At 39.4% G+C, this 17063-nt stretch overlaps 1 protein-coding gene across 2 annotated transcripts in view; it reads right to left on the bottom strand.

Moving 5' to 3' along the window:
• The window catches only part of RGL1 (ral guanine nucleotide dissociation stimulator like 1), a 286150-nt gene that overhangs the window by 162252 nt on the left and 106835 nt on the right, over positions 1 to 17063 (bottom strand). The gene's annotated exons all lie outside the window — the stretch shown is intronic.

The raw sequence follows: 17063 nt of genomic DNA, 5'->3' as shown, positions 1-17063 counted from the left end.
TGAAAATAAATAAGGAAACACAAGCTTTAAATGATACATTAAACAAGATGGACTTAATTGATATTTATAGGACATTCCACCCAAAAACAACAGAATACACATTTTTCTCAAGTGCTCATGGAACATTCTCCAGGATAGATCATATCTTGGGTCACAAATCAAGCCTTGGTAAATTTAAGAAAATTGAAATCGTATCAAGTATCTTTTCTGACCACAACGCTATGAGACTAGATATCAATTACAGGAAAAGATCTGTAAAAAATACAAACATGGAGGCTACACAATACACTACTTAATAACGAAGTGATCACTGAAGAAATCAAAGGGGAAATCAAAAAATACCTAGAAACAAATGACAATGGAGACACGACGAGCCAAAACCTATGGGATGCAGCAAAAGCAGTTCTAAGAGGGAAGTTTATAGCAATACAAGCCTACCTCAAGAAACAGGAAACATCTCAAATAAACAACCTAACCTTGCACCTAAAGCAATTAGAGAAAGAAGAACAAAAAAACCCCAAAGTTAGCAGAAGGAAAGAAATCATAAAGATCAGATCAGAAAAAAATGAAAAAGAAATGAAGGAAACAATAGCAAAGATCAATAAAACTAAAAGCTGGTTCTTTGAGAAGATAAACAAAATTGATAAACCATTAGCCAGACTCATCAAGAAAAAAAGGGAGAAGACTCATATCAATAGAATTAGAAATGAAAAAGAAGTAACAACTGACACTACAGAAATACAAACGATCATGAGAGATTACTACAAGCAACACTATGCCAATAAAATGGACAACCTGGGGGGCTTCCCTGGTGGCGCAGTGGTTGAGAGTCTGCCTGCCAGTGCAGGGGACACGGGTTCGAGCCCTGGTCTGGGAGGATCCCACATGCCGCAGAGCAGCTGGGCCCGTGAGCCTCAGTTGCTAAGCCTGCGCGTCTGGAGCCTGTGCTCCGCGACAGAAGAGGCCATGACAGTGAGAGGCCCGTGCACCGCGATGAAGAGTGGCCCCTGCTTGCCACAACTAGAGAAAGCCCTCGCACAAAACCAAAGACCCAACACAGCCATAAATAAAATAAAATAAAAAATAAAAAAAATAAAAAAATAAAAAGGTGAATGCTAACTTTATAAAAAAAAAAAAAAAAAAGGACAACCTGGAAGAAATGGACAAATTCTTAGAAATGCACAACCTGCCGAGACTGAACCAGGAAGAAATAGAAAATATGAACAGACCAAGCACAAGCACTGAAATTGAAACTGTGATTAAAAATCTTCCAACAAACAAAAGCCCAGGACCAAATGGCTTCACAGGCGAATTCTATCAAACATTTAGAGAAGAGCTAACACCTATCCTTCACAAACTCTTCCAAAGTATTGCAGAGGGAGGAACACTCCCAAACTCATTCCACGAGGCCACCATCACCCTGATACCAAAACCAGACAAAGATGTCACAAAGAAAGAAAACTACAGGCCAATATCACTGATGAACATAGATGCAAAAATCCTCAACAGAATACTAGCAAACAGAATCCAACAGCACATTAAAAGGATCATACACCATGATCAAGTGGGGTTTATCCCAGGAATGCAAGGATTCTTCAATATATGCAAATCAATCAACGTGATACACCATATTAACAAACTGAAGGAGAAAAACCATATGATCATCTCAAAAGATGCAGAAAAAGCTTTCGACAAAATTCAACACCCATTTATGATAAAAGCCCTGCAGAAAGTAGGCATAGAGGGAACTTTCCTCAACATAATAAAGGCCATATATGACAAACCCACAGCCAACATCGTCCTCAATGATGAAAAACTGAAACCATTTCCACTAAGATCAGGAACAAGAAAAGGTTGCCCACTCTCACCACTATTATTCAACATAGGTTTGGAAGTTTTAGCCACAGCAATCAGAGAAGAAAAAGAAATAAAAGGAATCCAAATCAAAAAAGAAGAAGTAAAGCCGTCACTGTTTGCAGATGACATGATACTATACACAGAGAATCCTAAAGATGCTACCAGAAAACTACTAGAGCTAATCAATGAATTTGGTAAAGTAGCAGGATACAAAATAAATGCACAGAAATCTCTTGCATTCCTATACACTAATGATGAAAAATCTGAAAGTGAAATTAAGAAAACACTCCCATTTACCACTGCAACAAAAAGAATAAAATATCTAGGAATAAACCTACCTAAGGAGACAAAAGACCTGTATGCAGAAAATTATAAGACACTGATGAAAGAAATTAAAGATGATACAAATAGATGGAGAGATATACCATGTTCTTGGATTGGAAGAATCAACATTGTGAAAATGACTCTATTACCCAAAGCAATCTACAGATTCAATGCAATCCCTATCAAACTACCAATGGCATTTTTCACAGAACTAGAACAAAATATTTCACAATTTGTATGGAAACACAAAAGACCCCAAATAGCCAAAGCAATTTTGAGAACGAAAAATGGAGCTGGAGGAATCAGGCTCCCTGACTTCAGACTATACTACAAAGCTACAGTAATCAAGACAGTATGGTACTGGCACAAAAACAGAAACATAGATCAATGGAACAGGATAGAAAGCCCAGAAATAAACCCACGTACATATGGTCACCTTATCTTTGATAAAGGAGGCAAGAATATACAGTGGAGAAAAGACAGTCTCTTCAATAAGTGGTGCTGGGAAAACTGGACAGGTACATGTAAAAGTATGAAATTAGAACACTCCCTAACACCATACACAAAAATAAACTGAAAATGGATTAAAGACCTAAATGTAAGGCCAGACACTATAAAACTCTTAGAGGAAAACATAGGCAGAACACCCTATGACATAAATCACAGCAAGATCCTTTTTGACCCACCTCCTAGAGAAATGGAAATAAAAACAAAAATAAACAAATGGGACCTAATGAAACTTAAAAGCTTTTGCACAGCAAAGGAACCATAAACAAGACCAGAAGACAACCCTCAGAATGGGAGAAAATATTTGCAAATGAAGCAACTGACAAAGGATTAATCTCCAAAATTTACAAGCAGCTCATGCAGCTCAATAACAAAAAAAACAAACAACCCAATCCAAAAATGGGCAGAAGACCTAAATAGACATTTCTCCAAAGAAGATATACAGATTGCCAACAAACACATGAAAGAATGCTCAACATCACTAATCATTAGAGAAATGCAAATCAAAACTACAATGAGATATCATCTCACACCGGTCAGAATGGCCATCATCAAAAAATCTAGAAACAATAAATGCTGGAGAGGGTGTGGAGAAAAGGGAACCCTCTTGCACTGTTGGTGGGAATGTAAATTGATACAGCCACTACGGAGCACAGTATGGAGGTTCCTTAAAAAACTAAAAATAGAACTACCATACGACCCAGCAATCCCACTACTGGGCATATACCCTGAGAAAACCAGAATTCAAAAAGAGTCATGTACCAAAATGTTCATTGCAGCTCTATTTACAATAGCCAGGACATGGAAGTAACCTAAATGTCCATCATCAGATGAATGGATAAAGAAGATGTGGCACATATATACAATTGAATATTACTCAGCCATAAAAAGAAACGAAATGGAGTTATTTGTAGTGAGGTGGATGGAGTTAGAGTCTGTCCTGCAGAGTGAAGTAAGTCAGAAAGAGAAAAACAAATACCGTATGCTAACACATGTATATGGAATCTAAGGAAAAAAAAAAAAAAGGTCATGAAGAACCTAGTGGCAAGATGGGAATAAAGACACAGACCTACTAGAGAATGGACTTGAGGATATGGGGAGGGGGAGGGGTGAGATGTGACAGGGTGAGAGAGTGTCATGGACATATATACACTACCAAATGTAAAATAGATGGCTAGTGGGAAGCAGCTGCATAGCACAGGGAGATCAGCTCGGTGCTTTGTGACCACCTAGAGGGGTGGGGTAGGGAGGGTGGGAGGGAGGGAGACGCAAGAGGGAAGAGATATGGGAACATATGTATATGTATAACTGATTCACTTTGTTATAAAGCAGAAACTAACACACCATTGTAAAGCAATTATACTCCAATAAAGATGTTTTAAAAAAAATAAAAAATAAAAAATAAGGTGCCCCCAATCCCTGCAAACCATGAAGGATGGTATATGAACATCATTTTACTTAGTAGAACTGTACACAGTGTATAGTTTCCCCCTTACTACTTATCTATGAGGTCACTAGGAAGACTGCTACTCTTTTAATGTCTTCCCTCTCCTGTTTATCTTTGATATCCCCCCTTCTCCCTCCCTAGCTTTTCCCTTCTTCTCTATCCTATAGTACAGTGCCTCTTTTCTTCTCTACTATATAATTCTAAACACAGGCTCTGCCAATAACCCTAAGCTATTGCTGCATCATGCTGATTTGCACCAGCTGTGCCTTATGGTGGTTAACCCACACTTATAACAGAGCCTCCTTAGATCTTCCTCTGAGAACAAGATTCCACATATACATCTAAAAGTCATAACCAGTGGGGTGGAAACTGAGCCAAGAATAAATAGGTCCTGCTTTGAACTACTGACCACATTAAATAAGAAAAATAACACAACTGGAGGAAAGAAAAATGCTACCCAGAGGTGTAGCTTAAAGATTTTCTTGGACATGTACAACAAACTATTAGATGATCTGCCCCCTCAAACATCCCACCCCCAAATTTAAGGCCAATTTTCTCAATGAAAGGAAGATGCAGGTCAGGGCAGGGAGTGAAGGAAGGAAAGACTTCATTATGAAGAACTCAAGTGACAATAAAAAGTATACTCCCAAATGAGAACATCCAGGAACTTTACCATGTAACAAGAGTTTGCAAAGCTTAGAGCCTTTGAGACCCTTAAACAGTTGTGAAATACCAAATGCACGGAGTTGGGAATTAGAGTATAATGACGTTATTCTGCAACTTTGGGCAAATCACAATCTCAGATCATCAGTTTTCCTATCAACTCCCTCCTGAGGAGTCACTGGCAAGGTCACTAGCTGGTTTGTGTATACTGAATTGTCTGGCCCATTTATTTTCCATTATGAAACCATGTGTAATGGTCCTGTGTCTGAACATGATCAGATAATGTGAATGACTATCATTAGAATGTAATCATCCTTCTTTGTCTCTGTCCCAGTGTGACTGTGTTCCAGATTCTTCAAACTCCATTTTTCCTAGCTCCATAGTATAATAGACAAATGCCATTCTTTTCATTCAAAGAAAAATCTTCCAGATTGTAAAATTATTTATTAGTTTCAAAAACTCTGGCTAACCTCAAGATCAGGGACACAAACATGATCCATCTGACGCAAGAGGACATCAGCAGTCTAAGAAAAATATGATAAAACTAACTTTTTATTACAAAGCTCATCTACTTACAGATCAGGTTCCCAAAGGCTACATTCAAGTCTGTTTCACTGTAAGTCCAGGAGGATATTAAACAAGTCACTGCTAACAATCTCCTGTTGATGGAAGGCAGAAATGGTGTACAGGACACCATTTCAGGACAGCTTCAAGCCATCTATGAAAGTTCTTAGGTTGGAAATACGTAGGAGACAGAACTTCTATACTCACTTTATTCACCTGGAGTAAAGTTTTCTGTCCACTAAAAATAGCAACATAATTTCAGGCTCCCCAGAAAACACGGCATTCCATTAGTCTTTAAGCACTGAATTATCAGTTCCTAACCACCAACAACACTGGTACAAAAATGGAGACCCACCCCCACCAACAGTGGCAGACAGGGGTCTTGACGTTTGGAGGACAAACTCTCCCCCAGAGTCACAACGCTTTCATGGCCCTTCATGATCTGACCCCTGCCCTCCTTTCAAGCCTCATGTCCCCCAACACCTCCTGCCTTAAACCCTATCTTCCGTCCATATTGAACTACTCTCTATTCCTCCATCCCCTCTAACCTCTATGCCTTTGCACATGTTTTTCCCTCTGCACATGCAAAGGACTTCCTTCCCCACCTCATCCCTTGGTGTAGTTCACCCTAGTCATTCTCCATGTCTCATATTATATATCACAAACTCCTATACATTATTAATTACCCTTAGCTTTTCCAAACCTCCCAAATTTAGGTAAAAATATACCTCACATATGCTCCCTTAAAACTGTATTTCCTTTTAATTGCCGTGATCACATGTATGGTGCTTTAAAAAAAAAAAAAAATCTGTATCGCTCATTGGACTGTAAGCTCCCTGAGGCAGGGGTTATATCAGTCCTATTCACAGTAGGTACTCCACAAATATTTATTGAGTAAATGACTCAATTTCACTATTCTATATTTACTAAGGTAGGGATTAATTTATTTTAGATGTTTTCTTTATTTAATGACAGCAGCCATTTTATTTAACCCTTTTGGGTTTTTTCTGTTTTTTTTTTTTTAAACATCTTTATTGGAGTATAATTGCTTTACAATGGTGTGTTAGTTTCTGCTTTATAACAAAGTGAATCAGTTATACATATACATATGTTCCCATATCTCTTCCCTCTTGCATCTCCCTCCCTCAACCCTTTTGTTTTGACATGTTTAATTTTTAGAATTGTAAAAGATAGAGAAATACAAATGGATAATCGTGTTCATATTACCACCATCTGGAATTGACAAATGTTAACAGTTTTGCATAGTACTTCCAGTCTAGTCAAGACTATTTTCAAAGGGCCAAAACTCGAATGATTTTGTGATCAGTCCTGATTTAATTAGAGAGAAAAAAAAATGGAAACAATATTATTAAGCACTAGCTACATGTTACTCATTGTCCTAGGTTTATATATATTCCATATTCAACCGTCCTAAGAATCCACACTTTATGGATGAAGACACTAAGACGATTAACTACTGACTCAGAGAATATACCCAGTAAACGTTACTACCATGTTCAAACCAAATTCTAACTAAATCCAAATCCATGGGGCTTTTTGCCCCTTATTGTCTAGATCCTCAAATCCTATCCTTATCTGGAAGGCACTTGCACATTTTGAGCCAGAGAATGTAATTTCACATATGTTATTCATCTATTCATTAAAAAAAGTCAATTAAGTGCCTAGTAAGGGTGTGTGCTGTTATCTCATAAATGTGCAGAAAATTAAGTTAATCAGGGCACTGCATTCACAAGCATTTTGAATAATTTAGCTGTGACTAAATTAAGTGGTGACATAATGCCGTGGAAGTTTCTCCAGTGCAAAAGAAACATGCAACCATCAAGGCAATGAGAAAATAGCATTAAAAAGCTGAATAGACTTCCTCCTACCCCCACTTCACACTGGTTAAGGATGAAAAATGACAAGCTACATTCACATTAGATGGCCCCTGAAAGTTTATCCTGGTCCTACAAGGACTATAATGTTGTAGTTGTTGTATGAAAAGACTTTACAAGGTGACTAGATATTTAAGTCATATTTAAAACTTGGCTGTCACTTATGATTTCTACAGTGTCCTATATTTTTGTCTTAACAGTTAAACATATGAAACCTAGGGATAAATAATTTGGCTTTCTCAGTATATCTTCTAGGCTCTCAGTTCAAATTCTTACGGTTGTTTAACGGTCGGCATGTGTGTGGCCCTATAGTTCACGCAGGGTACGGTTAAGCCCCTGCACCTTCTTTCTTGTGGTCCCTGTCTCCCTTCAGATAATGGATGACACCTTGTTCCCTGCCCCAAGAGAAACTGCCTGTCCCTGTATGTATACATTGTATCAAAGGGCTCGCTATATTTCTTCCAGTAAGTCCTGAGTGTTTGGGAATCACTCACTTTCTTTGTGACAGTACTGTCAGCAGTTTGGACTTCGCTTAGTAAGTTATAATACTTCCGGACTCCCATTTAAAATCCTGGCTCTTTCTTGCTTTCCCATATCTACCACCCTCCATGATTCCTCAAAGATAACTTCTCCTCCTACCTTGATTGATAGAGCATGATTCTTCCATCACAGTGTTTCAAGTCTTTTTGCCATTCTTAGCTTCCTTGATCAGCACTTTTACTTTGAAACAATTCAGATTTGTCCTTGTGTTGCATCCATCCTACTTAAAATGAATGTTCTGAGGCAACAAGTTAGTTTGTAAGCATGGTTTGACCATAAGGGTAAACAAGAGTGGGTGGAGAGGTTATTTTGCTTACTGAGGACTCTTTTCATCAGGCTACATGCTTTTATTGTTACTGTATTTTTTTCTACACACAAATGGTGTTGATTTCTCGGAAATCCAGGAAAATTCTAATGGTTCCTATTATTGGCAAGTACAAACCACAGAATAAATCACATGGTTCTGGGCCTCGGATCTGTCCTTTTATGATGTCAGAGAAAGCACCACTAACCCCTAGAAATTCCGTCACTTGGGTGTTCTCAGAGTGAGCATTGACACATGAGATAGTTGTTTATCTGTCCATTCCTTTGTTCATGCATTCATTCATTCATTCATTCGACAAATGTCTCAACAGGTAGCGATGTAACTTTGAATAAAGCAGACACAGTTCCTCATGTTAGGAGCTCATAGTATACTGGAAAAAGAATATAAAATAACGTGACTGGCCGTATAATGTGATAAATGTACATAAAGGAAACACAGGGTACTTTATTTTTTTTTTTTTTTTTTTTTTAATAAATTTATTTATTTATTTATTTAGTTTTGGCTGCGTTGGGTCTTCGTTTCTGTGCGAGGGCTTTCTCTAGTTGCGGACGAGCGGGGGCCACTCTTCATCGCGGTGCGCGGGCCTCTCACTATCGCGGCCTCTTGTTGTTGCGGAGCACAGGCTCCAGACGCTCAGGCTCAGTAGTTGTGGCTCACGGGCCTAGTTGCTCCGCGGCATGTGGGATCTTCCCAGACCAGGGCTCGAACCCGTGTCCCCTGCATTGGCAGGCAGATTCTCAACCACTGCGCCACCAGGGAAGCCCCACACAGGGTACTTTAAAAGAAAGTTAAGAAAAAAATGACAAGGGCGTACAACACAGTCTGTGGAGATCAGGGGAAATTGCCAGGGTCTGAAGGGTGAATAGGAATTAGCTAGGCAAAGTGGAAGGAAGGGTACCCTAAACAGAGATAACAGCATGATGTGCAAATGCACTGGGGCTACCAATATCCTGATATCAGAGTGCAATTTTTTAAAGAATGCTCTAACCCTTTCCTACCAGTGACCACCCCTAAATCTCTACCTTTCTGAAATGTCCTCCATCTATAAAGTTTCCTGGGGAATTCCCTAGCGGTCCAGTGGTTAGAACTCCGTGCTCTCACTGCTGAGGATCTGGGTTCAATCCCTGTTCGGGGAACTAAGATCCCACAAGCTGCACAGTGCGGCCAAAAAAAAAAAAAAAATTTTATAAAGTTTCCTCAGATTCCTAGACCCAGGTTTTTCATCAAGTAAAGCAGGTAAATTTCTCAGATGCCAGGTCATAAGAGAAGAGTTTATAGTGAAAGTTTTCAACTATTTCCTCTTCTGGGCCCCTGAAAGAGGGTGGGCCTTTGAACTAGCTACTCACTGCTGTGGGAAGGAATTGAATCTCTCCCAAATACCCAACATTTGTAATCCAAGGGCAAATTTAAATAATGTCATTTCTTTCTCATATTTGTCCCCTCGAAGGAGAGATAAGCCTAAAGGACAGAAGACACTTCCCTTTCCTGGGCACTATTTCAGTGTGTAAGCTCCTCTCCTCCCATCATTTGCCTCTTTATTGCCTCACGCCAAGCTTGTCCTAACGCCATGGAGTTTTCAAGGGAATAAAAAGAGACCCTGGGCTTCCCTGGTGGCGCAGTGGTTGAGAATCTGCCTGCCAATGCAGGAGACACGGGTCCGAGCCCTGGTCTGGGAAGATCCCACGTGCCGCGGAGCAACTAGGCCCGTGAGCCACAATTACTGAGCCTGCGCGTCTGGAGCCTGTGCTCCGCAACAAGAGAGGCCGCGATAATGAGAGGCCCGCGCACCGCGATGAAGAGTGGCCCCCACTTGCCGCAACTAGAGAAAGCCCTCGCACAGAAACGAAGACCCAACACAGCCAAAAATAAATAAAATTAAATTAATTAATTAATTTTATTAAAAAATTTATTAAAAAAAAAAAAGATACCCTGAGGTTTACAACGAACACATTTTGGAAAACAATGAGCTGAAACAGAACTGCTTTGCAAACTTTTTCTTGGAGACCTAAGACCCACATGAATGCAAGCCCCATGAAGGAATGATTTCCAGGCCCTCAAGAAACTGGTCTTTTTCTTCCTTCCTTCCTTCCTTCCTTCCTTCCTTCCTTCCTTCCTTCCTTCCATTCTTCCTTCCTTCCTTCCTTTCTTCCTTCCTTCCTTCTTTCCTCCCTTCCTTCCTTCCTCCCCTCCCTCCCTCCCTTCCTTCCTAAATTCACCTGGAGTTTCCTTTACTCCCTGTAGCAAAATGCAAAGAAATGTTCATGTCTGATACGGTGAAGTCACGGTGCATTCTAGGACTGGGAGCCAAACAGAACAGGCTAAATTGGTTGCAAATGTCTAAGAGAGTTTTACAGGAGAAAGCTCTCTACATAACAATTTTATCCTCCTAAAAGGGCTTGGCCTTTTCCCACTCAAATAGTCACCTGAGCAACTGAGTCAGCAGCTAGGATAACACAAGGCTGAGAACCCAGCCTGCCTACTCCTTTTCAGGAAGAGGGCCTTGAGGCGCACACTGCTGACTCAAGTGTCGTCCCCCCTCACACATGGGGGGGAGAGGGAGGAGCTGAGTGGTTCGAAAGCCCCCCTATCTGGCCACTCCCTGGAATTATCTGTATATCTCAACACAGTGCTGTTTAGTTGGGGTTGTCTTCTTCCTGGAAAGATCACCCATAGGAACCTTGGTGATGGCAGTCTCATTGGAGTCAGGCAGCTGTGTCTACCAGTTCAAATCCCGTAGTAATTTAAAAACATAAAAAGGATCCCGGAGTGTGAGGCCTTCCAGAACATGGGGGCAATCTTGAACTTAGACGGCACGGGTCAGAAGCAACTATTGTAAAATTAGTAGGCCAGGGTGGTGTAACATTTTGTACTCTTCCCCCCTCACTGATTCATTCAATAATAATAAAAGTCTGCATCTATTGCTTGTTATGTAGGAGCACTGTTCTAAGCATTTTGCATCTTATCACTCAGTTAATTCTCACAACCTATTAGTATACATGTTTTACAGATGAGGAAACTGAAATACAGAGAGATTAAGAAATTTAACGAGGTCACACAGCAAGTCTGGCTCCAGAGTCCACGCTCTTAACTCCTCTATATATTTTCTGTATTTGGTAAATACTTCTTAAGCACCTACCAAGTGCCAAACACTGTGAATAATATTGGCATATACAGATGAATATGACAGAGGCCCTGCCCTTGAGAAGCTTACATTCTAGTTTGAGAGACAGCAATATATAAACATTCAAGTACCATTCATGTGATGAGTCTTATGAGATAGATAAGCAGAGGTAGGACCACACGGTAGGGTCACTAACCCTGACCAGAGGGGTCAAGGATGTCTTCCTTGAAGAGGTGATACTCGAGCACCTTCTAACACCAACACTGAAAAGTAGCCAATATGAAAGGTTTGATATCAGGGGTATCCCCCTTTAGTTTAGACTATGAAGCTTATTGGAAACCTCATGCCATAACTCAAATGGTCTTACATGGGGCTACTTGGGACTCTGGCAGCAAGAGCCAAGGGGTAAAAATATGAAGATACAAGGTGGGTAGATTGGAGCTAGAGAGACTTCCCTGATAGTAGGTCTGTGTCCCGTGGTGATAGCAGACTGTTTGGTGAGCAGTATCTCAAGAGCATAGGAAAACTCTGATGTGATTCTGGCAGGCTTTAATGTCCAAGGAAGCAACAGTAGTTCAGGGAATGGGTGAAAATACCCAGGTTCCAAACAATCAGACTGTTCACACTATTGGACTCCAGTCAATAGCTTCGAGTATGCGGAGCAGGATTCAGTTATGCAGAAAAAAGAGCTATGAAGAGCTTAGCAGAGGTTTAGGGCTCCATTTAAATGGGATGGAGTTAAGGGCAGGGTGCAGTCTCCATGAGATACCTGGATACTACATGGGAAAACTGAGATGGAAACCCAGCCACACACTTGGACAACACTTTGAGGAATGAAGGAGAGTTATGACTCAGTGGGCACGTTGGTGTTTATTCCCACGAGACACTGCTGAGCCAAGCCCTAGGAGAGCAAGACTGGTACCATTTATTGTGCTGAGGATGCTGCCCTGGCCAAGATTAAGCTGAAGTCTGGGCAGGGAAACCAAATGTAGAATCAGGTCAATTTAAACAATTTTGGTAGACAGCTTCATGAGGAGGCAAGAGTATAAATGAAGAGAGACAAGCTTGAGTTTGAATCTTACTCTGCCACTTACCAGCTATGTATCTTTGAGCATGTGCCTTAACTTCTAATCTTCAAAATCCTTATCAGAAATGTCCCTATGGCTGTGACAATTAAATATATTGATGAAGGGCTTCCCTGGTGGCGCAGTGGTTGAGAATCTGCCTGCTAATGCAGGGGACACGGGTTCGGGCCCTGGTCTGGGAAGATCCCACATGCCGCGGAGCAACTAGGCCCGTGAGCCACAATTACTGAGCCTGCGCGTCTGGAGCCTGTGCTCCGCAACAAGAGAGGCCACGATAGTGAAGAGGCCCGCGCACCGCGATGAAGAGTGGCCCCCGCTCGCCGCAACTAGAGAAAGCCCTCGCACAGAAACGAAGACCCAACACAGCCAAGAATAAATATAAAAATAAATAAATAAAGATGACTAAAAGCACAATCCATTTAATAAATATATATATATATATATATATATATATAGATGAATATAAAAGTGCCAAGGACAGTTCTTGACACAGAGTAGGTGCTCAATAAATGACATTTTTCCTCCCTTACAGACCCCAATTGAATATTACTCGGTCTCAATGTTCCATTTCTCACTACTGATGATAATGTCTACTTTACTCATCTCAGTAAAAATACTTCAAAGCATGTTTATATATTAATAAGGTCCTAGGCAGGACATTTCTATTCCTTTGCCTCATGTTAAAATTTGTGGCAGAGAGAAGAAGTCATTCAGAATCACAAAGAAGAAGCCTAGTGCTGTCATCGAGCCATAGCCTTTAAGTTCAGCAAAGAGCTGACTCTTCAGAGATGAATACAATGCACACCCATTGCTTGTCCAAATTGTCATCTAGTTTTTCTTTTTTAAAAAAATTCTCTCTCTTCCTATCCCTCAGATGAGTATGATTTAATCTCCAAAGTATGCATGATGAACACATACTATTTCTTCCTCCAAGAATGTGATGTTACAGTGTGGGCCCACATTCCAGAACTGGATTGAGAGGGAGAGACTCCATACAGGCGTTCACTAGTTTAATTTCACACAGAAAACATCTCTGTTTCACAGCCACAGAGAATATTGCTTATCTTGGCAGCCTTCTCACAAATGTAAGGCACTGAGCACAGATAAGTCCAGTGCATAATGAATGAGTTGATGCAATTTCAATCAGTAACAACACCAACAACAAAAAAAAAACACCACCACTTAGTGCTATACAATGGTGAATCAAATGAATCACCTTTGTACCCAGAGATGGCAGTATTTTGGTTGATGTTAAAATTTAGAGAAACAACATATTACTATGAAATCATGATTACATGATTACAGAATCACTATGAAAATGATTCATCAATCAACCATCAGGTATTTATTTCAACTTGTGTCCAGCAGTATGCCAGTGCTTTAGGGTTTCTAAGTGAAGTAGAATTAAAACTAATGGACACGGTCTCAAGGACAGACAGCCTAGCTGGAAAGAGAGAATTCCCATCATGAAAAAAAGAACAACCCCAAATAATCCCTAGCATAGCGTGGACAGAGAAGAAGGACACCAAAGTGGCCAAGAGCGGTTTTGAAGTGTTCTAGGCCACCCTTCCCATGTCTGACAGAGCAGCATTTCTAAAAAACAAATCTGACCGTGTCACTATCCCTGCCTGAAACCCTTTACTGACTCCCCAGGGCCCACAGGACAATTTCTGAATATCCAAGTGAAGCATATAAGACTTTTCGTTATTTGGTGCTTCTCAGCAGCTTCATCTCTTGCCATTTCTCTTCTGCTACAGATGCTCCAAACTGCAGGATGTTCTCTCTAATACTGCCCTTTTGTACAATTTATCCTCTTCCAGGAATACTTGCTCTGGTTCCCCTTCTAAGATCCCATTTTCTGGGCTAACTTCTACTTTTCTTTTAAGAATGAACTCAAGTCTTACCTCTCTGGGAAGCTTTCTTTCCCTGACACCCACACCTACATAAGCTTACTCACACCCATGCTAGACTACAGCTCCCTGCTGTAGGCTCTGCAAACACCTGTGGGTGTATTTATTACAGCACTCATCACACTGCATTGCAATTACTGATTTATTTAATGCTGTTCCCCCAACCTATTGCCCATTTTTTAAGGTCAACTTTATTGAGGCATAATTGACATATAATAAAGTGTATCAATTTTAAGTACATAGCTCAGTTAGTTTTGACAAATGTGCATATTCATGTAACCACCATGACAATCAAAGGACAGAACATTTTCATCACAACAAAAATATGTCCAACCTCCTCACTGCTCCCTTGCTCATTTTAAAAAATAAAAGATACCGAAACTAACACACCATTGTAAAGCAATTATACTCCAATAAAGATGTTAAAAAATAATAATAATAAAATAAAAAAGATACCGAGATTTTATAAAAATGGTACAAATGCACTTATTTACAAAACAGAAATAGAGCCACAGATGTAGAAAACAAACATATGGTTACTGGGGGGAAGGGATAAATTGGGAGATGGGGATTGACATATACATACTACTATATATAAAATAGATAACTAATAAGAACCTACTGTATAGCACAGGGAACTCTACTCATCTCTGTAATGACCTATATGGGAAAAAATCTTAAAAAGAGTGGAGATATATAATATATATATATGTATAATTGATTCACTTTGCTGTATACCTGAACTAACACAACATTGTAAATCAACTGTACTCCAATAAAAATTGGAAAAAAAAGATATGGAGATTTTATAAAGACACTTATTTTTCATGCTTGATCATTCATCAAAAACTTCATTATTTTCTGCTATATGCAGGTATTATTTATAATTTAACATTAAATATTTATATTTAATGGTACATTTAGAATAGTTAAAATTAATACATTAAAGATGAAATAATATTTTAAATTCAAATATATTTGACAAACTGATTTGTGCCTACATAAAATTTATAAATGATTCTAAGAAGTCAGTTATAAATATTGTGTGAGAAGGTACCTATCTAAATGTGGCCAAAAATAATAAAGATTCAACATTATCTAGATGATACTTTCTGACCAAGTGAAATACTTTTTTAAAAATAAGTTTAAAAAGCATATATTTTTAAGACACACTTTAACTCACAAGAGAGTGTAGGACTCACATTTCCAGCAGTATTGTGGACTGAATACCGTAATTCAACTCTCCCCCTAAGAACAACTAAAAAATGCTTGATAAAATAAAACTAAAATGTCTTTTTCAATATATTGATGGGCTGACAAAAAATTAAGAACTCTTAAAAGCCAAACCTATATGAAAGAAGAACCTACAGAGATAAGCACTGAAGTCAGCCTCCATTTTGAGGGCATTGGCTTAACCAGGTAAACTTAAGCTTTGTTTTTTGCTAGACACTTATTTAACTGCCCACCAGAATTCAATTTGTGCTTCCCTTTCCAGAGTACTGAGTCATCACTAGTAAGTGGTTGCCCAGCCAGAGATTACATTTCCCCACCTCACCTCCCTCATATCCACATAGGACAGTGGGATTAGTTCTCAGTGATGATAGAATGTAAAGTGATATGATGTATGTCACTCTGGTCCAAGAAGGTTAAGAACTGGGTGTGTCTTCTTCAATCTCTTTTTTTGCTAATTGCTATCTGAACTTAGAATATTCCTAGGCCCCAGAGGATGGTGGAGCTGCAAGAATAAAGTAATCTGTGATCCTGAATCATCATATGGAGAAAAGCTTCTTTCTCATCAGAAACACCTACATTGGGTTATTATGTGATTGAGAAATAAACTCTTATTGTGTTAAACCACATGCCCTCCATGACAACACAAGGAAAATTGCTTATCTTGAAATATGGTGCTGGATAGGGGCAGGGAGAGGGGAGTCATTTCCCCCTAGAATTAATTACCACGAGCATACATATCTATAGGTTTCCAGCCTATATTCACATTGAGTGGTCTGAAAAACCTCAAGCTAAGAATTTATTTTAAAGTGCCTTCCAGTTGATAGTGCTCCCAGAAGTAAATGCAATTTCTCTCCAGAGTAAACTCCTTTCATTCCCAGAAAATTGAACCCACTTTCAAAAATCATAAAACACACAAAGAACCAAAACACCAAGTGCAAGAGCCAAAAGAAAAAACAGATAGTTGAATAAGACTCACAGCTATCAGAATTGCCAATTTAGAATATAAAACCATTATATTTAATATTGTTCAGAAACACTCCTCCATGACTCTCTCTTGTTCCTGCATATCTTGCTTTGTATACAAAAAAACAAAAACAAAAACAAAACAAAACAAAAAAAACCAAGGCTCTAGCTGATCTTTACCTGGACCATTTTTCAGGTCTGTGTTTGCAGTGAGTATCCTTCAAGGATAAGGTAATGTCTCTCACTAGGAGAAAGTGTAGGCTTTCTTACGGTCTACTATAAACTGGCAAGTTCCCCAAGGTCAGTGATCCTCTCCTGTGCAAACAGCTATCTAGGCCTATCTGTGTCATTCCTGTAGGAACTGGGACATAGGGAACCAAAACAAACATGCTGACACTCTGGCTACTGCTTCTTCTGTGACTAATAAAGTCTTTTGTCTCTGAGACAAGTCTCATGTCTTCTTTCAGCTAATTTGCAAACAGTGTAAAATCTCATACTCTTCAAATGTCTTGACAAATAGTCTTTAAAAATAAAAATATGAATAGGAAGCAAGAAACTAAAATAATGACCAGAAGATTTTAAGAGAACAAAACTGAACTTCTAGAAGTAAAACATAGAATAACTGAAAT

The sequence above is a fragment of the Balaenoptera musculus genome, chromosome 1 (genome assembly GCF_009873245.2).
Source record: "Balaenoptera musculus isolate JJ_BM4_2016_0621 chromosome 1, mBalMus1.pri.v3, whole genome shotgun sequence".
NCBI classification, from domain to species: Eukaryota; Metazoa; Chordata; class Mammalia; order Artiodactyla; family Balaenopteridae; genus Balaenoptera; species Balaenoptera musculus.
Note: the sequence above shows the minus strand (reverse complement) of the source record. Positions and strands in the feature narration are given on the sequence as shown.